The following is a 25,108-nucleotide window of genomic DNA, read 5'->3' on the forward strand; positions in this document are numbered from 1 at the left end:
TCCTATATTACACACAAGGAAACAGGATCAGAAGGAGTAAATGACTGGTATTGAGATTTGAATCTGGGTTTGCTTTATTCTAAGTTTGTAATTTTTTTAAAAGAAATTAAATTACATAGAAAAAACAAAGAAGATCTCAAAGTTGTAGTTAATTATAGGAAGGTTGGTGTTGACAAGATGGGCTTACACAGGGGAAAGGAATTTCAAGAGAAATGACTTGAATTGCGTCTTTAAGAAAGGGGAGGATTTTCTGTAGGAAAAGCCAAGAAATGATTCTAGGTGATGGGAGTTGTGGAAGCAAAGGTATGGTGATAAGAAAACATAGATGTACATAGGAGGTAGTGTATTTTATTACACTAAATCTAGGCGATGTGTCTGGTGTAATAATAGCCTTATATTTCATATGGAGAACCTGAAGCAAGAAAACACTAAGCATTTTTAGTTCTGAAACTCACATGGTAAAATACTGGTAAAGCTGAGCTTTCTGCTGACTGATTTTCTTTCTTTCCTTTTAAAAATTAATTGTTTTCCATTTTAAAAGTAATAGTTCGTTTTTGAAAGAATATATGAACTATAGAAAAAAATATCTCACATATTCCTACCATACAAACATGACCACAGTTAACATTTTGGTCTACTTCCTTCCAGGCTTTTATTTTATATAAGCAGTGTATATATATTATATTAGTGCACATATAATATATAATATTCAGGGCTACCCTGAATAGCCAAAGCAATCTTGAAAAAGAAGAATAAAGCTGGAGGTATCCTAATCCCAGATTTCAAGATACACTATAAAGCCGTAGTAATCGAAACAGTAAGGTACTGGCGCAAAAACAGACATGTAGATCAATAGAACAGAATGCAGAACTGAGAAATAAATGCACACGTACGTGGCCAATTAATCTATGACAAAGGAGGCAAGAATATACAACAGGAAAGATGGTGTCTTCAGTAAATGGTGCTGGAAAATGGACAGCTACACGCAAAAGGATGAAACTGGACCACTTTCTTCCACCATACACAAAAATAAACAAAGCGGATTAAAGACCTCAATGTGAGACCTGAAACCATAAAACTCCTAGAAGAAAGCATAGGCAATAATTTCTTTGACAGTTGTAGAAACATTTTTCTAGATATGTCTCCTCAGGCAAGGGAAACAAAAGTAAAACTAAACTATTGGGACTATACCCAAATAAAAAGTTTTTGCACAATGAAGGAAACCATCAACAAAACAAAAAGGCAACTGACTGAATGGAAGAAGATATTTGTAAATGATATATTAGATAAGGGGTTGTTATCCAAAATATATTAGAAGTCATACAACACAACAAAAAAAACCCCAAATAATCTGATTAAAAAATGGGCAGAAGGCCTAAATAGACATTTTCCAGAGACATACAGATGGCGAACAGACGCATGAAAAGATGATTAACATCACTAATCATCAGGAAAATACAAATTAAAACCACAATGAGGTATCATTTTACACTTGACAGAATGGCTAGGCTCATAACCAATAAATAACAAGTGTTGACAAGGATGTGGAGAAAAAGGAACCTTCGTGCGCTATTGGTAGGAATACAAATTGGTGCAGCCACCGTGGAAACAGTATGGAGTTTCCTCAAAAAATTAAAAATAGAATTACCATATGAGGGGCGCCTGGGTGGCACAGCGGTTAAGCGTCTGCCTTCGGCTCAGGGCGTGATCCCGGCATTATGGGATCGAGCCTCACATCAGGCTCCTCTGCTATGAGCCTGCTTCTTCCTCTCCCACTCCCCCTGCTTGTGTTCCCTCTCTCGCTGGCTGTCTCTATCTCTGTCAAACAAATAAATAAAATATTAAAAAAAAAAGAATTACCATATGATCTGGTAATTCCTTTACTGGGTATTTACCCAAAGAAAATGAAAACACTAGTTTGAAAAGATATATGCACCCCTATTTTTATTGCAGCATTATTTACAATAGCCCAGATATGGAAGCAATCCAAGTGTCCATCCATGGATGAATGGATAAAGAAGGTGTGGTATATGTATCTGTCAATCATATATCTATGATATATCTATGTATCTATCATATGTCTATCATATATGATAGATATATGACAGAATATATCATATATATATATGATAGAATATTACTCAGCCATAAAAAGGAATAAAATCTTGCTATTTGCAACATGGATGGACCTAGAAGGTATAATGCTAAGAAAAGAGGTCAGACAAATACCATATGATTTCACTCATACGTGGAATTCAAGGAAAAAAAAACAAAGAAAAAAGAGACAGACAAAACAGACTCAAATATAGAGAACAAACTGGTGGTTATCAGAGGGGAAGTGAGAGGATGGGTAAAATAGATAAAGGGGATTAAGAGTACACTTATCTTGTTGAGCATTGAGAAGTGTATAGACTTGTTGAATAACTATATTGTATGGCTGAAACTAATATGCATGTTAATTATACTTCAATTAAAAATTTAAAAATTAAAATATATATTAGCCTAGTGGGTAATCATAGAGTATATACTATTTTATGTTTTCCTACCATATCCTGAGCATTAGTCTGTGCTACAATGTGTTGTCATAATCATAAGTTTTAAAGATTGTATTATATTCCAAGTAGATAATGCACTGTAATTTAGTTATTCAGTTCCTTGTTATTAATAGCAAAATTTAGAATTTCTAGGTCAGAGGGCATGACCTGTGTCATGACTCCTGGTACGTATTGTTTTCTGGAAGGTCAGTATTAGTTTCTGCATGTATAGGCTGGCCTTCCTTGGGTTGCTGTTAGTGTTCATTGTACTTAAATAAGAGGATGAGAGGGATGCCCGGGTGGCTCAGTCGGTTACGCATCTGCCTTCAGCTCAGATCGTTCTCCCAGGGTCCTGGGATCGAGCCCTGCGTCAGGCTCCCTGCTCAGTGCAGAGTCTCCTTCTTCCTCTCTCTCTGCCCTTCCCCCCAACTCATGCTCGCTCTCTTTCCCTAATAAATAAATAAAAAAAAAAAAAAAGAAAGAAAGAGGGTGAGGGGATCTCTAATAATTAGGGCTAGAGTATTCTTTCCTCTCTACCTCGAAACCAGGTTGCCATCCTAATGTCTGACTGGCTTTGCAGCACCACCCTTCTCTGGAGAGCCTCAACGCCTGGGTATTGAGAAATTTTCAACTTGGAACCTTTCCAAGCCTTTTGCTATTTTATTCTCTATTTGTTTTTCTTAAGCAACTAACTAAATAAGAATAACATTTCAACCTCTTTCCACTCCCCACCCCCTGCATTTTTCCTGCCCATACCACCTCTGCCTCCAGTTTAACCATGGGGTTGCTTCTTATATTTTAAAGCTAAATACAAAAGCACAGTTCTGAGATGCAGCCAAGTTCTGCAGCCAAGTTTGAAGAATAAAACTTTAAAACAGCTCTTCTGTCACACACTTGCGAGGGGAGGCAGGCTTTGCTATAAATAAGGCACATTCCATTTCTGCCTCATCCTTTGCAGCCCTCTTGGATAATGCTTTTTGTATATGACTGCAGTGTTCTCTTGCTGCCCACTCACCCTTTCAACCTTCCCTTTTATATCACATTTTATTTAAGCGTTCAGTACTTCTGGAGTTTAGGGACCCGCTTGAGAGAGGAGTAGAAGTTTCCTTTCATTCTCCAGGGTTAAGTGTACTGAGATAAAGTGGCTGACTTGTGAGAAACTACATTTTATCTGGGACACTTTTAGCAGCTGCTGTATTAGTTTCCTATGGCTGCTGTAACAAATTACCATAAAATTAGGGGCTTCAAACAAAACAGATTTATTCTCTTACAGTCCCAGAGGTCAGAAGTCTAAAAGGATTTGGCAGGGCTGTGTTCCTTCTGGAGGCTCCGGGGGAAAACCCATTTCCTTCCTTTTTCTAGAGGCTGCCCAGTTTTCTCAACTCACGACTCTGCATGCCTCTGACTTTCTTCGGCCATCGTGTCTCCTTCTCTGACTCTGCCCCTCTTGCATGCCTCTTCTAGGAACCCGTGGCCACATGGAGCCCACCCAGATCATCCAGGGTAACCTCCCCATCTCAAAATCCTTAACTTACTCATACCTGCAAAGTCCTTTTTGCTGCGTGAGGCATCATATTCACAGGTTTTGGGAGTTAAGATGTGGACTTCTTGGGGGGGAGGAGGGCATTATTCTGGCTACTACACTATCTTAGAAAAGGGAAGGAAAAATAATTTTGGAATTTTATCTGTTTTTCATAGCTACAGAGAGGGTGTGCCGAAGGCTTGGTTTTCCTTTCAGTGTTTGGGATGGTAGATGTAGGGCGACCTAAATTAAGTCTAGGATATCTCTTTGTATTTGCTAATGCCCCTTTGAAGACCGCCAAGCAGAGCCGTTCAGTGACTAACAGCAAGGATGGGGGTGGGTGTCTTAGTTAAAGACCTTCCTTCCCTCCTTACTGGGTGCTTATCTTAGGCTCTTCGTAGGGCATCGAGGGGAAATGACCAAGCAGATGCATTTTTTTTTTTTTTTTAAGTAGGCTTCATGCCCAGCATAGAACCCCACATGGGACTCAAACTCACAACTGTGAGATCAAGACCAGAGTGGAGATCACGAGTCAGGCGCTCAACTGGCTGAGTCACCGAGGTGCCCCTGAGCAGATGCATTCTAAATAAATGAAGGAAAACCTCCTTTACTATAGCTTCCTACAGTGTAGCTTTGCGACGAGACTGTTCATCTCTAGTTATTTTATATTTTAGAATATATAAAAACTGTGGTGCTGAACAATGCAGTCAATAGACACTTTCCTCATGGCTGCCCGGAGAGCACAGTAGACCGTGACCTCACATTCTTTTTTCAAGCAGTAAGAGAGCATTGACCAAATTCAATCTGCTTAACTTAGGAATGTGCCAGTCTGCTTTTTGACCCTCCTGAGGCCTCTCTTTTCACCATTTTTCATGTTCTGGTGAGTCACGACACATAACGGCAGCCAAAAGGAGCACAGGTGATAGCGTTGGCTCTAGAGCCACAAAGCAACAGTAGGATCCCGGATGCTAAAAAGACTCAAGGCAAATGAGCCCCTCCAAGGAGCTAGTCAAGGAAACAGACGATAACGCCTAATTGTCAGCAAGGGTTTGGAGTGAGCTTTTTCTTTCTAAAATAAATGGTTAATATCACTAACTTCACTGCGTTCTGGGGAAGGAGAGGTCAGTAGTTGAAAACAACATCTACCGTGGCTGATGACACGGTACAATTTTAGGGCAGAGTTCAGCAAACTACTTGCGCTTGGACCTAACTCATCCCCGTATCAGTTCTTATATAGCACTTGAGCTAAGGATGGTTTTTACATTTTGAAGTGGTTGGAAAAAATAAAAAAAGAAGCAATATTCCATGATGTGTGAAAATTATGTAAAATTCAGACTTCAGTGTTCATAAATCATGATTTACAGAAACACAACCATGCTATTCATTTATTAGTTGTCCGTGGCAACCACGGAGGAGTTGAATGGCTGTGGCAGATATTGACCATGTGATTGACAAAGACTAAAAGCCTAAAATATTTACTAACTGGACTTTTACAGAGAATTTTACAGCTTCAGCTTTCGGGGACTTGGGGGGGGCTGAAAAAGCCTCCGCAAATGTCCTTCCTGGGACAGTATTTCCATAGGAACCGAGACCCAATGATTCTGCCCAGTGGGAACTCATTTCTAGGAACTCATAGGGAGTCTAGCTGGAGAACGGGTATGCAAGTTAACCCGGAAACCAGGTATATTCATATGATGCTATAAATAATACACAGATCCTGCTATTCACTCCTCCAAGAGTGTCTCCTTTACTGAGGGGTCACAGAGTTTATTCCAGTACTTTATTGAAGAGATTTTATTTGGTTGGTTGTTTGTTGGTTTTTTTTTTTTTTTTAAATGAAGAAGAGCATATTGAGCTGCTGGAAGTGTTGGGCTGTGTGTCCTGAAATATCCCAGTAGGATAAGCGCCAGCTACCTACGTTTCAGATGCAATGTCCAAATGGCTCTCATTTCTCCAGGACCCACTTCTTCCAGGCATTGGGCCAGTGCTTTGGCACATGATGGCTCACACCGACAGCATCTCTGCAAGATCACTGGTGTTATTCCCGCTCCGCCTGGGCGGAAAGGGGCTCGCAGTGGGAAAGCCTGTGCCTACGGTGCTGCTCTAAGTGTGAGGCCACTTCTTCACAGCCCGTGCTCTCTTCTCAAGACCTGGAAGGAGCAGACCACCACTTGGGGAGCCGCTTCATTCTGGTCTTTTCTCTGTGATAGCAGAGCTGTCACAACCTCATAGCAAAATGCTCTAATCACTGAGTTATCGTACTCAGTGATAACATCAACTTCCATCACTTTGTGCATTGTGATATCTTGACTACTGGGAATAGTGCCACACCAAAGATGGTGCAGAGATCTTTTTGAGATACTGACTTTGTTTCCTTTGGCTCTACACCCAGAAGTGGGATTGCTGGATCATATGGTAATCCTGTTTTAATTTTCTGAAGCTCCTTACTGTTTTCCGCAGTGGCTGCACCAAGCTACTTCGCCACCAACAGTGAATAAGGATTCCCTTTTCTCCTCACCCTCGCCAGCACTTGTTATTTTTTGTCTTTTTGATAAAGGCCATTCTAACAGATGGCATCTCATTGTGGCCTCGATTTACATTCACAGTAGCCAAGATATGGAAACAACCTAAATGTTTGTCAGTGGATGAATGGATAATGAAACTGTGGTATGTATATATAGTGGAATATGACTCAGGCATAAAAAAGAAGAAAACCCTGTCTTCTTAGGGATGACACAGATAAACCTGGAGGACATTACACTGAGTGAAGTAAGCCTGACAGAGAAAGACACGTAGTGTATGAGTTCACTTATATGTGGAACCTATAAAAAAAAGTAAAAATGAACTCATAGAACCAGAGAGGAGATGGTGGTTGCCAGGGGCTAGGGAATGGGGAATTGGGGAGATGTTGGTCAAAGGGTACAAACTTTCTGTTATAAGTTGAGTAAGTTCGGAGGATCTAGTGTACAGCATGGGGACGATAGTCAATAATACTGTATTATGTACTTGAAATTTGCCAAAAGAGCACATCTGAAGTGTTCTCACCACACACACACACACACACACACACACACACACGAAGGTAGCTATGCGAGGTGATGGTTGTGTTAATTAACTTTGTGGTGGGAAATATTTTGTAAAGTTATATGTATATCAAATCATGACTTTGTGCACTTTATATATGGACAATTTAATTTGTCAGCTATACCTCAATACATTTGGGAAAAAAAGTTACTTTTCATTTTATATTTCCTTCCAGCACCCCATACCCTTCATATGATGCTTGTGAAAGTCATGAGATATTATTTATCTAAACTTCGTAAATAAGGAAACTGAGGCTTGCGTCGGGTCAACCAGCCTTTAGTGGCAGAGCCAGACCTTCTGACCTTGGGGTCTGGTGTCCTGTACACTACTTCCCAGGCCTTCAGCCATAGAGTCATGTCACTTAAACCAATTCTGGCAGAGGACTGTGCTACAGTCTAGGCATATGGTTCTTGGGTTCATCCTCATGGTGGTCACCAACTCATCTCCAAAGACCAGTTTTATATCCTAGGTGTTTTTTTGCCTTACCCTAAAATTGGGACTCTGGTGAGTACGGTGTTCTGCTCAAGCTCTTCTCTTCCTCATTGCCACATCTGTTGCTTGTGTCCAGCCCCAAACCAAACCAAACCAAACCAATAATGGATTCCCATTCATGTTCCTCTTACCACATGGCTCCGCCTGAGGAAAGGTATAATGCATGTGTTCTGCTCAGAAGAAGGCTGAAAAATTGTGGGAAAACACACTTTCAAAGAAGGTTTGTGTTATTTGGGACATAGGAATATAGCATTAATCACAACTGCTGCTTACAGCTGCACAAGTTATTAAAAGAGCTCATTTTCAGCAAATTTTAAATAGTGGAGATGGTTCTTGAGTGCATTTAACAAGCACTCTGTCCTGGTTTTGCCCCAATCCCTACACGTTCCTTCTGTCTTCACCACTGGAGTCACCCCCTCCGTCCATCGTATGGGTCCTTGGCCCCCTTCTCTTCTGCGTGCCGTCCAGGGGCAACGTTGGGCTCTGCATACACTGATTTGGGGATTCCTCAAAATGCTGTCTCCTCTCCAAACTCCAAATGCCTATCTCTAGCTGCGAAAGGACATCTCTGTTTGAATCCCCCTTACCTACCGCAGATTCAGCAGCTAGAACATAACAAAGTGCTCTCCCTCTGGAGTTCAGTGGGTGGTGTCACATCATTCATCCGGTTAGCGTCTGAGTAAAAACCCAAACATGATTCTCCTTGACAGGTTTCACCACTCACCCCTCTTTGCCATGTAAATGTGTTTATTTTTGTATGTGTTGCCTTTTGTGTTCGCCTCCCTATGGTACTGTAAATGCTTACCACCAGATAGGCAATAAAAAAATGTTTGGTGGGCAGACCTATTGATAAGCGTTCCTGAAACATATCCTGTTATCTTTCCCAGATGAGATTTGCTACCACATGACTTCTCCTTATACTGGCTGGATTGTGTAATTCAATCTTTGGTACAAAGATTGGTAGCATCTCTCTGAGCTTTGCAGACTTATTTATCTTAGGAATTATTGAGCTTGGCGGCTGTCCACATCGTGTAACAACTCTGCTGTCACATTTCCCTGCTTGCTTGCTTTCTTTGCTCTCTCCCCACTTTTCACATTCCTATCAGTGAGAGAGAAGGAGAAGAAATGAAGAACACAAACCCATATTTCTCTTACCGATTAAAAATATCTTTCCATCTTGTTTTACTATTAAATGAGTTCCTTGTTTTTTCTTTCTTTCTTTCTTTCTTTCTTTCTTTCTTTCTTTCTTTCTTTCTTTCTTTCCTTCCTTCCTTCCTTCCTTCCTTCCTTCCTTCCTTCCTTCCTTTTTTTTAATTAATTTATTTGACAGAGAGAGAGAGAGCGGCAGTGAGAGAGGGAACACAAGCAGGGAGAGTGGGAGAGGAAGAAGCAGGCCTCCCAGCGGAGCAGGGAGCCCAATGCGGGGCTCGGTCCCAGGACCCCGGGACCAGGCCCTGAGCCGAAGGCAGACGCCTAATGACTGAGCCACCCAGGAGCGCCCCTTGTTCTCTTTCTATATCACAATTAAAATAGCTTCTTTCCCTCTTAGTGTCTTTAACATTTTTTATTGCAGAAATGATTCATGTTTGCTATACAAACTTAGAAATTATAGGTAAACTACAAAGAAGGAAATAAACTGTATAACCCCCCTCTCTCAGAGAGCTATAACAACTTTTAATATAATACCTACTTCCATACTTCTTTTTCCTCTACACATTTTTCAACAAAAATTTAGACTTATCATACTTGCTGTTGGAAAACTTCTTTTCACTTAATAGGTTGAGAACATGTTCCCATGATAGCAAATACTCCTCTAAGTCAGATGTCAACCAACTTTCTCTGTAAAGGGCCACAGAGTAAATAGTTGAGGCTACGTGGAACATACAGTTTCTGTTTCAACTACTTAACTCTGCTGTTGTAGTACGATATGTAAATAAATGAGTGTGGCTATGTTGCAATAAAACTTTATTTTCAAAAACAGGCAGTTGGCCAAGCTTGGCTCATGGCTGGGCCATGGTTTGCTTATGTTTGCTCTAGAATGCCATTTGTAATGGCTGAACAGTATTCTACTTTATCAATATATCATGATTTACTTAGCCAATCCAAATAATAGCTGATGTTCTTTGAGAGCTTACACTGTGCTTCGCACATTGAAAAGTTTGTTCTATTTCCTTTTTTACTCTTATCATGATTTACTTAACCAATCCAAATAATAGCTGATGTTCTTTGAGGGCTTACACTGTGCTTTGCACATTGAAAAGTTTGTTCTATTTCCTTTTTTACTCTTCCCACCCATAACTCTGTGAAATATAGGTGTCATTCTTTCTGTTTAACAGAGGAGGAAACTTAGATAATGACCACGTAGGTAATTTGCCTGAGGTTAGATGGCTATTAAGTAGAAAAGACAAACTTAATTTGTTTGATATTTAGAAGCCACGTTTTTAATTACTCATATTTTTATGCACTTTGGTGGTTATTTCCTTGATATAAATCCCTAGAGTTAGAATAACAAGTGTATCTTAAGGCTTTTGATATGTGTTTCCAGGTTGACATGTATAGTCAAGTCCTATTTCTTGGGTGGTATAATCCTTACCAGTAATACTTCATTGTTTTAAATCATATTAAAAATTATAAATACAAAAAAAATAAATGCAAGTGAACATTTATTTTATGCATATTTCTCATCTGTGTTTCTTCTTAGGTAAACTTCTCATTCACGAAGGAAAGGTCATCATTATTCTATAAGAGCAGTTGTCTTTCCTATTGATTTATTGGAGCCTTGATACGGAACTCCTTTGGTGTTTTATTTGATGTTACATGGCTTGTTATGAAAAGGGGCCATCTACTTTAAAAAGCTATTGTCTTTACAGCTAAAGGGAATTAAACAGAAAAGTGTTTGGTTTTAATGTAATAGCACTAATTAAACTTCTGGAATTAAACAAACAAACAAACAAAACAAAACCCTGTCAGGCAAGAGAGATCTTCTGCTGAGGAACTTGTCCCTTTAGTGCCCATCTCTTAAGTCACTGGGATTTGGGTTCTTTAATTGGAACTACTGCTTTGCTGTGGCCATGGCAACGTGTCTTAGCTGCCATGAACAGCATATACCTTGACAAAATATTTTTTAGAGAGTGGGTTTTAGATGAAATTCATTTTCCAGTGTATTCGTGGAGAGTCTAGATGAATTAATGGGTGGTAGGCCAATAATTGTATAATAATAGCCGTCATAAAAATAGTGAAATTAACAGTTACTGTCTACTTATCACTTACGGTATTCCAGGCACAATGCTAAATGCTTTGTATTACTTAATTTGATCTTCACCATAATTCTAGGTCATAGATATTGTTATTATCCCTGTTTTATACATGAAGAAACAGACCAAAAACCTAAGTGGCTTACCTGAACTCTACAACTGCTGAGTAGTAGTGGAGCTTGACTTTGACCCTGATGCTCTACTGTCTGAGACTTATAGGCTTATCACAGAAAGCCGTTGGGGTATATGCTTACTTGTATGTACACGTATGGCAGATGTCTTGATTGTCAAATGTGGAGTCAGCACTACTAGACTCTAATAACACTACGATCAATGGGCCAAGAATCTGACCCAGGATTTAGAACCTATGCTTTTATAAAGATCAGAGTTAGGATGCTTTATGAGATTCAAAGAGCCCAAAGGATAGCTCACCCGATATAGTCTATCTTGGGTTTCTCTTGAGGACCATCAAATTGGAAGAGGATATCTGATGGGGAAAGGTAGAGTTGTAAGAAATCCTAGAAAGTAAGACAGAAGAACCTTTTTTCCTTCCAGCTTATTGACAAAATTATGTATGTGTGTGTATGTATGTATGTGTACACACACATACACATAGGGACATAATCATTTGAGAATGCCTGTATTATGAAATATCAGCCATGGTAAAGTTAATGAACACATCTGTCACCTCACATAGTTACTTTTTGTGTGTGATAAGAATGCTTAAAATATACTTTTTTAGCAAATTTTATATACACAACACAATATTATTAACTATAGTCACCATGCTATACAATAGATCCCCAGAACTTATTCATCTTATAACCAAAAGTTTGTACCTTTTGACCAATGTCTCCTCATTTTACCTACTTCCCAAGCCCTGGCAACCACTCTGGTTCTGAGTTCAACTTAAAAAAAAAAAAATTCACATGTGAGTGATATTGTACCGTATTCGTCTTTCTCTGTCTGTCTTATTTCACTTAACATAATGTCCTCCAGGTTCATCCATGCTGTCAATATGGCAGGATTTTCTTCTTTTTATGGCTGAATAATATTCTGGTGTGTGTGTATCACATTTTCTTTATCCATTCTTCCATTGATGGACACTTAGGTTGTTTCCATTCTTCTTTATTGTGAATAGTGCTGCAGTGAACATGGAACTGCGAGTATTTCTTCAAGATACTGATTTCATTTCCTTCAGATATATTCCCAGAAGTGGGATTGCTGGATCATATAGTAGTTCCATTTTAATTTTTTTGAGGAACCTCCTTACTGTTTTCCATAGTGGCTGTACCAATTTACATTCTCACTAACAGTATACAAGGGCTCTCTTTTTTTCCACATCCTCACCAATTCTTGTTATTTCTTGTCTTGTTAATAGCCATTCTAACAGGTGTGCGGGGGCATCTCATTGCGGTTTTGATTTGCATTTCCCTGATGGTTAGTGATGTTGAGCATCTTTTCATGTACCTGTTGGCCATTTGGATGTCTTCTTTGGAAAAATGTTTACTTAGGTCAGTTGCCTATTTTTAGATTGGATTATTATTATTTTTGCTATTGAGTTGTGTAAGTTCCTTATATATTTTAGATATAACCCCTTATGAGATATAGTTTATGAATGAGTTCTCCTATTCTGTAGGTTGCCTTTTCATTTTGTTGATCATTTCCCTTGCTATGCAGGTTTTTTGGCTTGTTGTAGTCCCACTTGTTTATTTTTGATTTTGTTGATTGTGCTTTGGTGTCATGTCAAAAAATCATTGTCCAGACCAATGTCAAGGAGTTTTTTTCCTATGTTTTCTTTTAGAAGTTTTACAGTTTCATGTTTTTCATTTAAGTCTTTAATCCATTTCCAGTTAATTTCTGTGAGAGGTGTAAGATAGGGATCTAGTCTCATTCTTTGGATATAGATTACAGGTTTTCTAACACTGTTTATTGAAGAGATTATCCTTTCTCCATTGTGTGTTCTTGTTTCCCTTATCAAAGATTACTTAACCATATAAGTGTGAGTTTATTTCTGGGCTCTCTATTCAGTTCTATTGGTCTCTGTTTTTAGGACAGTACCATATTGTTTTGATTACTATAGATTTGTAATATAGCTTGAAATCAGGAGTTGTGATGTGCCAGCTTTATTCTTTCTCAAAATTACTTTGAATATTCTGGATCTTTTGTGGTTCCATATGAATTTTAGGATTATTTTTCCTATTTCTGTGAAAAATGCCATTGGACTTTTGCTAGGGATTGAATTGAATCTGTATATTGTTTTGTGTAGTACGGATATTTTAATAATATTAATTCTCCCAATCCATAAACATGGGATATCTTTTCATTTGCGTCTTCTTCAGTTTACTTCATCAGCGTCTTATAATGTTCAGTGTATTGGTCTTTCATGTCCTTGGTTAAATTTATTCCTGAGTATTTTATGTTTTTCATTCTATTGTAAGTGGAATTTTTTTCTTAATTTCTCTTTCAAATAGTTGATTTATAGTGTATAGAAATGGAACTGATTTTTGTATGTTGATTTTATGTTCTGCAACTTTATTGAATTCATTTCTTTTAAGTTTTTTTTTGGTGGAGTCTAGAGTTTTCTATATATTAGGATCATGTCATTTGCAAACAGAGACAATTTTATTTCTTTATTTCTAATATGAATGCCTTTATTTCTTTTTCTTGCCTAACTGTTCTGGCAAGGACCACCAGTATTGTGTTGAATAGAAGTGGTAAGATTGGGCATTCTTGTCTTGTTCCTGATCTTAGAAGGAATGCTTTTAGCTTTTCACTATTGAGTATGATGTTAGCTGTGCACTTGTCATATATAGCTTTTCTTATATTGAGGTGAATTCCTTTAATACCTAAATTGTTGTAATTTTTTATCACGAATGGATGTTGAATTTTGTCAAGTGTCTTTTTCTGCAGCCAAAGAAATGATCATATGATTTTTATCCTTCATTTTGTTGATGTGTTGTAACATGTTTATTGATTTGCATATGTTGAACCTCCTTGCATCCCAGGGATAAATCCCTCTTTATCATGGCCTATGATACTTATAATGTGCTGTTAAATTTGGTTTGCTAGTATTTTGTTAAGGACTTTTGCATCTATATTCAACAGTTATTGGCTTGCAATTTTTCTTTTCTTACAGTATCTTTGTCTGCCTTTGATATCAGAATAATGCTGGCCCCTAAAATGAGTTTGGGAGTGTCCCCTCTTTTTCAACCTTTTGAAAGAGTTTGAGAAGAATTGGTGTTAATTCTTTAAATGTTTGGTTGAATTCACCAGTGAAACCATGTGGTCCTGTGATTTTCTTTGTTGTGAGATTTTTGATTACTGATTTAATCTCTTGACTCAGTGCTGGCCTGTTCAGATTTTCGATTTCTTCATGATTTTGTCTTGGTAGGTTGTATGTGTATATAAATTTACCCATTACTTCTAGGTTATCCAGCTTATTGGTGTATAATTGCTCGTAGTAGTCTTTCATGATCTTTTTATTTTTGTGGTATCAGTTGCTATGTCTCCTCTTTCATTGCTTGAGTTCTCTCTTTTTTCTTAGTCTAGCTAAAGCTTTGTCAATTTTGTTTGTCTTTTCAAGAAATCAGCTTTTCATTTTGTTCGTTTTCTATTATTTTTCTAGTCTCTGTTTCATTTATCTCCACCCTAATCTTTATTTCCTTCCTTCTCCCCATTTTGGGCTTAGTTCTTCTTTTTCTATTTCCTTGAGCTGTAAACATACGTTGTTTGAAATCTTTCTTGTTTTTTTCTATGTGGGTGTTTATTGCTATAAACTTTCCTCTTACAACTGCTTTTGCTGTATCCCTTAGGTTTTTATATGCTGTGTTTCCATTTTTTGTGTGTTTCAAGATATTTTTTGATTTTCCTATTATTTCTTTAGTGATCCATTGGCCATTCAGGAGTGTGTTGTTAATTTTTACATTTATGAATTTTCCAGCTTTCCTCCTGTTATTGATTTCTAGTTTCATACCATTGTGGTTGTAATAGATACTTGATATGATTTTAATCTTACTAAATTTTTAAAAGACTTGTTTGTAGCCTAGCATATGATCTGTCCTGGAGAGAGTTCTATGTACACTTGAGAAGAATGTGTATTCTGCTCTTCGATGGAATGTTCTGTGTATCTGTTAGGTCTGTTTGGTCTAAAGTGTAGTTTAAATCCAATGTTTCCTTATTGATTTTCTCTTTGGGTGATCTATCCATTGTTGAAAGTGGGATATGAAGTCCCTTGCTATTTTGGTATTGTTGTCTGTTACTCCCTTCAGTATTTGCTTAATATATTCATGTGCTCAATGTTGGGTGCATATATATTTATAATTGTTATATCCTCTTGATGAATTAATTGGCCCCTTTGTCATTATATAATAACTTTCTCTTACTATAGTTTTTGACTTAAAATCTATTTTGTCTGATATAAAGGCAGCTACCCCTGCTCCTCTTTGGTTTCCTTTGGCATGGAATATCTTTTCTCATCTCTTCACTTTCAGCAATAGGTGTCCTTAAAGCTGAAGTGAGTCTCTGGTAGGCAGTATATAGTTGGGTCTTAAAAAAAATTTTTTTTTTTTAAATCCATTCAGCTAGTCTATGACTTTTGATTAGAGAATTTAATCCATTTACACCCAATATAACTATTGTTAAAGATTTACTTTTGCCATCTTGTAATTGTGTCCTAGTTATTATGTAGTTCGTTTGTTCCATTTTTCCTCTCTTGCTATCTTCCTTTGTGATTTGATTATTTTCTATAGTGTAAGCTTAGGTTTCTTTTTCTCTGTTGCATATGTTATATAGTTTTTTGCCTTGAGGTTATTATAAGACTTATGTAAAATATAACAGTCTATTGCAAGAGGATAACTTTGATTGCATACAGAAACTCTTTTTTTTCTGTCCCCTTTTGTGTTTTCGATAGTACAATTTATCTTTTTATATCATGTATCCATTAACAAATTATTATACCTAAGTTATTTTTTAAAGATTTTTTATTTTTTTAAGTACTCTACACCCAGCATGAGGGTTGAACTTACAACCTGAGATCAAGAGTCACATGCTCTATTGACTGAGACAGCCAGATATCCCATACCTGTAGTTATTTTAAGTCTTTTTCTCTTTTAAATTCTTTTTTCTTTATACCACAGTTAAGTGATTTACACACTACCTTTACACTATTAGAGTATTCTGAATTTGACTATATAACTACTTTTACCACTGAATAATATATTTTCATATGTTTTTATGCTATTAATTTATATCCTTTCATTTCTGCTTGAGAACTTTCTTTAATGTTTCTTGTAAGGTATGCTTAGTGGTGATAAACTCCCTCGGCTTTTGTTTGTCTGGAAAAGTCTTTATCCTTTATTTTCAAAGGGTGTCTTTGATGGGTAAAGCATTCTTGGTTGGCAGTTTTTTCTTCCAAGACTTTGAATATATTATCCTATTCTCTCAGAGCCTGCAAGGTTTCTGCCAAGAAATCAGCTGATAGCTTTATGAGGGTTCTCTTGTATGTAACAAATTTCTTTTTCTTGCTGCTTTCAAAATTCTCTCCTTGCCTATGACTTTTGACAGTATTATTATAGTGTGTTTCAGTGAAGTCATCTTTGGGTTGATCTGACTGAGGACCCATGAACTTCATATACCTGGATGTCTATCTCTCCCAAGATTTGGAAAGTGTTCAGCCATTATCAGAGGAACTACTTCTATTGGCTATCCAAACTATGCCCAGGTGCCTACCAATTTACATACAAAACTCCTTTTCCTGCCAATAAAGTGTTCTACCAACTAATTCCAAAGTATAATTTTAGTCTTCTATCACATGACTCCAAAATACATACCCAGTTCTCTGGGCAAACAGACCTGATCCAAACAGCTTGTGCTTTCTCTCTCCTTTGTTTAACCTTCTTTATCTAATTGAAATGTCCTCAGCCTCAAACCCAAGTCTTCATCTGTCAGAATTCTGTGCCTTTCTCAATACTGAGATAAAATTCTACCTAAAGATCCATTCCTGATTTTTATAGACAAAAATGACTACCCCATCCCATTTGATTCTAATGGCCTTTATATTACTTTCAAGTCAACTATAACCTACATATTTGTAAGATAGCTTTTGTGTATGTCTTCTCCCTCTAGCTTCATTGGAAGGCCCTTGAGAATTAGGATCTAATTCATTTTTCTATTCTCTGTAGGACTTGCATGGATCCTTGAACACAGTGATTTTCTAAGAGAACTGTTCTTATGGATCCTGATTCTGTAAGAAAGGAAACCTCCATTTAGAGTTTTGATGTAGATTGAATTGTGTCTGCTCCCCCAACTATACTGAAGTCCCAACTGCCTTTACCTCAAATTGTGACCTAGAAATAGAGTCATTGCAGATATAATTAGCTAAGATGAGATCATACTGGAATAAGGTGGGCCCCTAATCCAATATGACTAATGTCCTTATAAAGAGGGAAATTTGGAAGCGCACACACACACACACACACACACACACACACAGAACACCATGTGAAGATTGGAGTTCTGTTACCACAAGCTAAGGACCTACCAGAAACTGGGAGGATAGACTGGAATAGATTTTTTTCCTGGAGCATTAAGAGAGAGCAAGACCCTACTGGCACCTTCATCTCACACTTCTAGCCTTCAGAACTATGAGACAGTACATTTCTGTTGTTTAAGCCACTCAGTTTGTGGCACTTTGTTACAGCAGCCCCAGGAAGCTAATACCAGCTTATATTTTCACCATCCCCAGAACAAACAAAAACAGGGCGTTTAAAATGATCCTTTTCTTGGTAGAACTGAGGGCTTAGGTGAGGTAACCTGATAGCAAAGTAGCCAGAACATTCTCTATTATTTGTACCGCTGGTCCTCTGCTCCAGTGTGAGTTCTTATGGCCCTCAGAGCATCTTTCGCACTGGCAGCTCAGCATGTCAGAACTGGACAATCTTGTATCTTTAACCCTCTTCCTCCCTCATAAGCCTCTCTCAGTTGTTATTACCATATTCCTGTCAGTCCCTCTGGCGAAAACCTTCTGCAATCCTTCCCTTTTCTTATCCCTAATTTTTAAAAAATCTAGATTTCGGGGCACCTGGGTGGCTCAGTTGGTTAAACATCTGATTCTTGGTTTTGGCTGAGGTCATGATCTTAGGGTCATGAGATCGAGCCCCACGTCCATGGTGGGCATGGAGCCTGCTTAGGATTCTCTCTCTTCCTCTTCTTCTGCCCTCCCCACCTCTCCCCCTGGCCTAAGTGTATGCTCTCTCTCTAAAAAAAAAAAAAAAAAAAAAAAAAATCAGATCCTCATTACTGATGGCAGTAATTGGCCAGACTGAGGGGCAGGCCCTTAACACAGAGAATGTGTTCTCAGTCCTGCCTGATGCATGCCCAGGACCTGATGGCACTGGGGACTGGGACTCTGGCAGGATGATGTGAGAACACTGCCCCTCCCTCCCAGGGATGTAAGTGTAGACTTTCTGATCCTGGGTTGAGTCAGATTGAAAGTTTTCATCCTGCTGTGTTACTTACTAGCTGAAGGGCAGCTGTGGAGAGGTTCCTTAAATCCCACTGGGGCTCTGTTTACTAATCTGTAAATGAGATAATAATGGAGCTCACGTCATAGGGGCATTGAGAAAATTAAAGGATTTAGTGCACATCAAGAGGTGAGAACCTGGCACATGGCAGGTGCTTCATAAATGTTACTTGTATTGTTATATATGCGAGAAAACCTCATTGGCATTTATTCAAACAGCCTTATTATTTTTCATAAAGAAGGGCATAGTTAATCCTCAGTTTTTCTTTGCCTTCCCTCCTCCCCCACCAGTTTCACACATGTAAGAAATGCGGTGGTAGTTTATACACGTAGACTCAGGGCTGGCTTAGCAGGGAGTTTGGAGCAAAGCTTCTGAGATCTAACTTGGCCGAGCTCCTGGGCCTCTCCTGGCTGCCGAGTCCCCTGTGCTTACCTGTCTTCTATGTTGTTTAGGTTCGAGTGACACAAGGGCACAGCTTGGTGACTGGCCTCCTGAGGCCTCCGGAGTCACCAGGGGGTGCCTCTAATTAGGTACACTGTTGAACACGCAGGTATTTATCCTGGAGGCAAGAAGGGCTGCGGGGAATAGCTGCTTAACATGAAATGCAGGCAGCAAGTCCAGTGTTAGTTAGAAGTATGTTACTTATGATATGAGGCATTGGGAAAGCCCAGACAAGCAAACAGTGATGACCCCAAACCCAGTTGTTTGCATCGTATTCCCCTTATAGGGCCACTCCTAAGCTGAGCTGATTCATTCAGCTGATATTTACCACTGAATTTTCATAATCAATAGGGATTTATGAGGCAATTCCTGAGTGCCAGATACAGTACTAGGTGTTGAGGATAAATGAAATGATGAGTTAGACACAGTCCTGCCTGTAACGAGTTTATAATCTGGTCATTGGGACAAATGGTGGATTGGACAAATGCCAATAGTGGTGTTGAGATTGGAGCATCACAGATGTGGGTTATGGTATCCCAGAGTGGGGGATCCTGACTCAGCCTGGGGGCCCCTAGGGGACCGTCATACTCGTCATTTTTTTATTTAATGCCCCTGTAAGATTGACTTTGGACAGGACAAAGATTGTGACTGTCCTTTTATTGCTCTATCTCCTGTGCTATCTCAGTGGTCAGCATATGGTAGAGGCTCAATAAACATTTGGTAAATAAGGTAATTAAATGGTATCTAAGCTGAGAACTGAAGAATGGGGTGTTAGCGAGGAGGAAATTGTCTGGGGGGGTTGAAGAGTGGCAGTAGGAAATAAAATGGTGAGGAAGGACATCATGGGGAAGGAGTGGCATGTAGTCCCTGGAAAGGACAAAGACTGGTTCTGGAAACTGCACATACGGTAGGGTGGCATGGAGGCAATTCAGGAGGCATGGTGAAGGCCGATGGTGAGAATAACATGGAATTATTAAAGATTTTAAATAAGAAAGACTGGTTGGATTTGACATGCATGTTTTAAGGTACAGGAAACGGATTAGATTGGAGAGGGTAGAGTGGAAGCAGAGAGGCGAATTTGGGGGCTTCTGTAGCAGTCTTGATTGGAGGTGGGGGTGGCTGCACAGATTACTGACGATGGAGATGGGGATGTGGATAGTTTCAAAAGCAGTGAGGGATGTAGAATGACTAAGACCTGGCAACTGTCTCTAGAGAAGGAAGGCAGGGCACTGAATCTTTAAGGGATGCTAGCATCATTTGCTTACTTGATAAACAACAGAGGAAGAGGTGCAGCGGGGAGATAAAACCACATGTGGACACACTGCGCTTGAGTTGCCCACGGGAGGTTTAGTGGGCAGGTGCACACATCAGGCTTAACCTCAGGAGAACAATCTGGTTCTCATTATACAGGTTTTGATGCTCATTAGCATAGAAGCTCAAGATTATATAACCTAGAGATCCACTGATAAAATTCAGAAGGCCCATGAACCTCAGAAATTACACTGAAATTTTAACAATGTGCGTTGTTCTGGAGAGTTAGCTTTGTGTCAGCCTTTTAAAATAAGTGGACCCTTGATCCTTTGGGCTGTTGGAGCTAGAAGAAGAGATGAGATTGCTCAAGTAGATAGAGGAGGAAGAGAGCTGTGGGAGCATCAGCATTTTGGGGATGAGGGCACTGTGCTGAGTTGAGCTAGTGGTGGGGGTCAGTGTATGGGGGATAAGATGAAGATTTGCAGAAAACATTAGCTTTACTGTTTATAAAGTGCATTCGCAGACACTGTCATTTCATATCTCAGTAACTCAACTAGATGTTTATCATTTGGGTCTGTGTCAGAGTTCAGTACAAGACACAGAAACTTGGCTATAAATTTTAAACAAGAAGGGATTTAATACAGAGAATTGGGTGCTTACAAAATCACTGGAAGGGTGAGCCTGAGGGAAAAGATTTCCAGAACAATGTGGAGCCGAGGTCAAAATGCACCCCTGCAGTTTCCATCCTGGCATTGGGAAGCTGGAATCAGAAAGTCCCTGTGGCTGCTACCATTGCTGCAACTGCTTGGGTTCAAAAGTCTCATGTTTCCATGACATTCCTTGACTACAGTGAACAGTCAAGGAACTAGAGGATGGCCACCATCTTATCTACGTTCTACAACTCCTTGCATGAACGCATCTAATTAGTGGAACCTAATTAACGCCTAGATTCAGTGAGGTCTGGAAAATACCTTTATTCTACCTCTCCACCTAAAAAAGAGAGTGAAATGGAGGTAAAGAGGAGGAGGTTTTTTTCCCCCCATGGGACCAGAGAGTAAATATTTTAGTCTTCGTGGGCCATGCAGTCTCTATCATACCTACTCAGCTTTACTATTGCAGTGCAAAAACAACCACAGAAAGTACCTAAAAGGATAAGCATGGTTGTGTTCTAATAAAACTTTATTTATAAAAATAGGCAGTGGACTGGATTTGGCCTGTGGGCCATAGTTTGCCCACCCCTGAGGTAAGCAGGTTAATTCACAATAATTACAATGGGTTCATTTTATGAATGAGGGAATTAATCCAGAGAGATTTAGGACCATTTAGCCAATGTAAGTGAAAACGTATCCTCATTATTTTGGTCTCAAAGTTAATGGTCTTTTCAGCAAACCCTGATGCTGAGCCCATCCTTTGGGAGACTTGTGATCTAAAGAGGAGAGAAAATGTGCACCTCGCTGTTACAGACTATGGTAAAAGCCCCAAGAATGGTGCAAAGTGCTCTTGCATACAAGGGCAGAAGAAATCAGAGTAACTTTCACTGGGGAAGTTGTTTGAGCTAGGTGTTAGAGAAATGTATAACTTTAATAGGTGGAGATGGTAGGGGAGAAGGTGGGACGCAAAAGAGCATTTAAAGTGGAGCGGGAAACTTCAAGGCAAGTTTATGGAAACAGCTAGGAATCCAAACTCATCTGAACATTGTGACCTTCTAGGGTTTTAAGAGAGGCAGGCTGGATTATGGAGAACCTTGGATGTTATGATGAAAAATCTGAATTTAGAAAGCAGAAGCTCTGGCAATTTTTGAACTAGGCTGTGATATACATGTTACTACAGGGAGAATTATCTGGTATTGTGGTACAGAATTTTTTGACTCAGAAGCTACGGTCAACAAGAATTCACATAGGAAGTGATTGCAATATTTTTTCATGCAAAGGAAGCAGTAGATCTAAGGGATGTCTTGAGCCATTCATGGCACTTGGAAACTTGTAAATGTAGGTGGGATAGAAGGATGGCTTCGGTAGTGAGAAACGAGAATAACAAAACTTGGAAAGCCACGAGCAGGAGGTTGTTTTTGTGGAAAGATGGTGGGTGGGAGAAATGGACATATGGGGGAGGCAAATGGAAATATGGGCTTGATTTTCAAGAGAGAGAGAGAGGTGGTTGGGGGTTGTTACATACAGCTGGACAGAGAGCCGCAGAAAAGCTCCTGTCTCTGATGGGTGTGGGTAGTAGAGGAGTCCCAAAACAGAAGCCAGGAGACTTAGGTCATCAAGAAGGAGGAGACGCACAGGGAAAGGGAAATGGAGTAGGGAGGGTAGGTAGGGCGCCAGGGTGAGTGTTATCAGAGAAGTCAGGGGAGGAGCTGTTTCCAGAAAAAGGAATGGCCAATGGCCGGTAGCATTGCATGCCACTGGGAGGACAGTTAGTATTCATGAAAGGCAATGAGACAGTTGTGGTAGGTGAACCCTGAGAGAGCCTTTTAGTGTATGGAGAGTAAGTGGAGGCAGAAGTTGTGGCCTGTTCACTTGAGGAATTTGATATGGAAAGGAAAGAGGAGAGAAGATGGGAGATTGAAATTTGTTTGTTTTAAAGTTGATTACTTCTGTAGTACCTAAAAACCATCAATGGCTTCTCTGGTCAGAATGTGTCCCGATGTCTCCCCCTCCCCCACCAGGCCTTCTTAAAGAAAAGGAGGTTGAAGGAAGAGCTTCATCCCTTTTCTCTTGATTTCAGGATCCTTGTTTTTGGTCAGTTGTTTGTGTCTGACTTGACTTTGCTTTTTGGCTCTGCGGTGGCCTCTCCTGGCAACCTGTGAGGTAATACACAAACGCGTGCAGTTGTTAAGCAACTGCTTCCAGCCGTGGAGGCTCTGCTAAATTTGGAACATGCATGAGTCCCAATCTAAGTCTTCATTCAGCGGCGAGAAAATAAGTCCCTGACTTTGAAATTTCAGAGGTTATACATTTGCGGAATATAAAATCAGTGCGCTGATGATTTTTGTCTTACCTCACAGGATTCCTTTAAAATCCATTAGAGAATTGCTGTGCAGGGAAAATTGCTGTGAAAATTTTGTTCTCTCCCGGGTCTTTTCTAGAAAGAAAGTAGGTATGCCCAAGCTCCAGAAGGAATGGAGTATCTTACACCAGTGCTTTCTCCGCTAATAAACAAAAACAGAACAGACAACAACAACAGAGCAAACCAACTCTAGAGTCTCATTGGAAATGATTTTATCAGTCTAAATTAAGGCTCTTTATTTATTCTAACTCTTGTTTCCTTTCACACCTTGGTCAGTAGCTTCCACCACATCATCAGCTGGGTCTCAAGTGGGTTATGAAATGGATGCACAAAGAGGTAACTTGGATTCATAATTTTCCCTCTGTCAAATTCACTTCCTTACGCTCATGTTTAAACCGCTATCTTAGTCTCCAAGGCCCTCAGCTGTGTTGCTCTGGAGCTATTTAGAGAGTGGAAGTTTTCTAGGACTCCTTCGCATTTGTATAGAACTTCAGTTTTTGAATGTTTAGACGTCCATTAGTTTCATTGGACCACACAATAATCGGTGGGTTATAGGCAATATGATCATTAAGCCCATCTGACAGATAAAGGAACTGAGGTTCAGAGTGGTTAATTCATTAGATCAGGGTCATGTAGGATACCAACCACAGATCCCCCAGCTCCAAATTTATCCTGTTTTTTCCCATTGGGCTCTGGGTGGCATTTTTTTAAAAATATTTTTTTATTATATTATGTTAGTCACCATACAGTACATCCCTGGTTTTTGATGTAAAGTTCAATGATTCATTAGTTGTGTATAACACCCAGTGCACCATGCAATACGTGCCCTCCTTACTACCCATCACCAGCCTATCCCATTCCCCCACCCGCCTCCCCTCTGAACCCTGCAGTTTGTTTCTCAGAGTCCATAGTCTCTCATGCTTCATTCCCCCTTCTGATTACCCCCCCTTTCTTTATCCCTTTCTTCTCCTACCGATCTTCCTAGTTCTTACGTTCCATAGATGAGAGAAACCATATGATAATTGTCTTTCTCTGTTTGACTTATTTCACTTAGCATTATCTCCTCCAGTGCTGTCCATGTTGCAGCAAATGTTGAGAAATCGTTCTTTTTGATAGCTGAATAATATTCCATTGTCTATATGGACCACAACTTCTTAATCCAGTCATCTGTTGAAGGGCATCTCGGCTCCTTCCACGATTTAGCTATTGTGGACATTGCTGCTATGAACATTGGGGTGCATATGGCCCTTCTCTTCACTATGTCTGTATCTTTGGGGTAAATACCCAGTAGTGCAATGGCTGGATCATAGGGTAGCTCAATTTTTAACTTTTTAAGGGACCTCCACACTGTTTTCCAGAGTGGCTGTACCAACTTGCATTCCCACCAACAATGTAGGAGGGATTCCCTCTCTCCACATCCTCTCCAACAATTGCTGTTTCTTGCTTTGTCAATTTTTGCCATTCTGACTGGCATAAGGTGGTATCTTAGTGTGGTTTTGATTTGAATTTCCCTGATGGCTAATGATTTTGAACATCTGGGTGGCATTTTTGATGTGAGTGTTTTCTTTCCTTCTTAAGCACTTGAGTGAATAAGTTTGCACACCATCAGGTTGGTTTCTGGGAGGACATTGATTGTGGAGGGCCAGGAGCCGAAACCACAGGTTGTAAATGACAGTTACCCTTACTGGAGGTTTGGCCTTTATTGAACGGAGGGCTCTTGTTAGGGAAAGGTATGCGCTGAGATACGAGGCTTGCTAATCTTTCAAAAAAAATGGAAATTTCTGGGCTCCTTGGGGCTGGCTAATGATAGTGATTATGGAGGCGTTTGCAGATGTGAAGTACTTTATAAATCCCGGAGGAGTGGCAGTAGGACTGCGTTTCTGGGGAGATGGATATTTGCGTTTGTTATCTTCTGGACACTGCTGCCTTTGGCACATTCTTGTTTTTATAAACAGGCCTGTTTTGCTTCTCTTTAGAAATGGGTCTGTTATCTAG

At 39.5% G+C, this 25,108-nt stretch overlaps 1 protein-coding gene across 14 annotated transcripts in view; it reads left to right on the plus strand.

Annotated features, from left to right (window-relative positions):
• The window catches only part of RGS6 (regulator of G protein signaling 6), a 554,007-nt gene that overhangs the window by 35,328 nt on the left and 493,571 nt on the right, over nt 1–25,108 (plus strand). The gene's annotated exons all lie outside the window — the stretch shown is intronic.

Source organism: Ursus americanus, chromosome 26 (genome assembly GCF_024610735.1).
Source record: "Ursus americanus isolate L20-20 chromosome 26, mUrsAme1.1.p, whole genome shotgun sequence".
Taxonomy (NCBI): Eukaryota; Metazoa; Chordata; class Mammalia; order Carnivora; family Ursidae; genus Ursus; species Ursus americanus.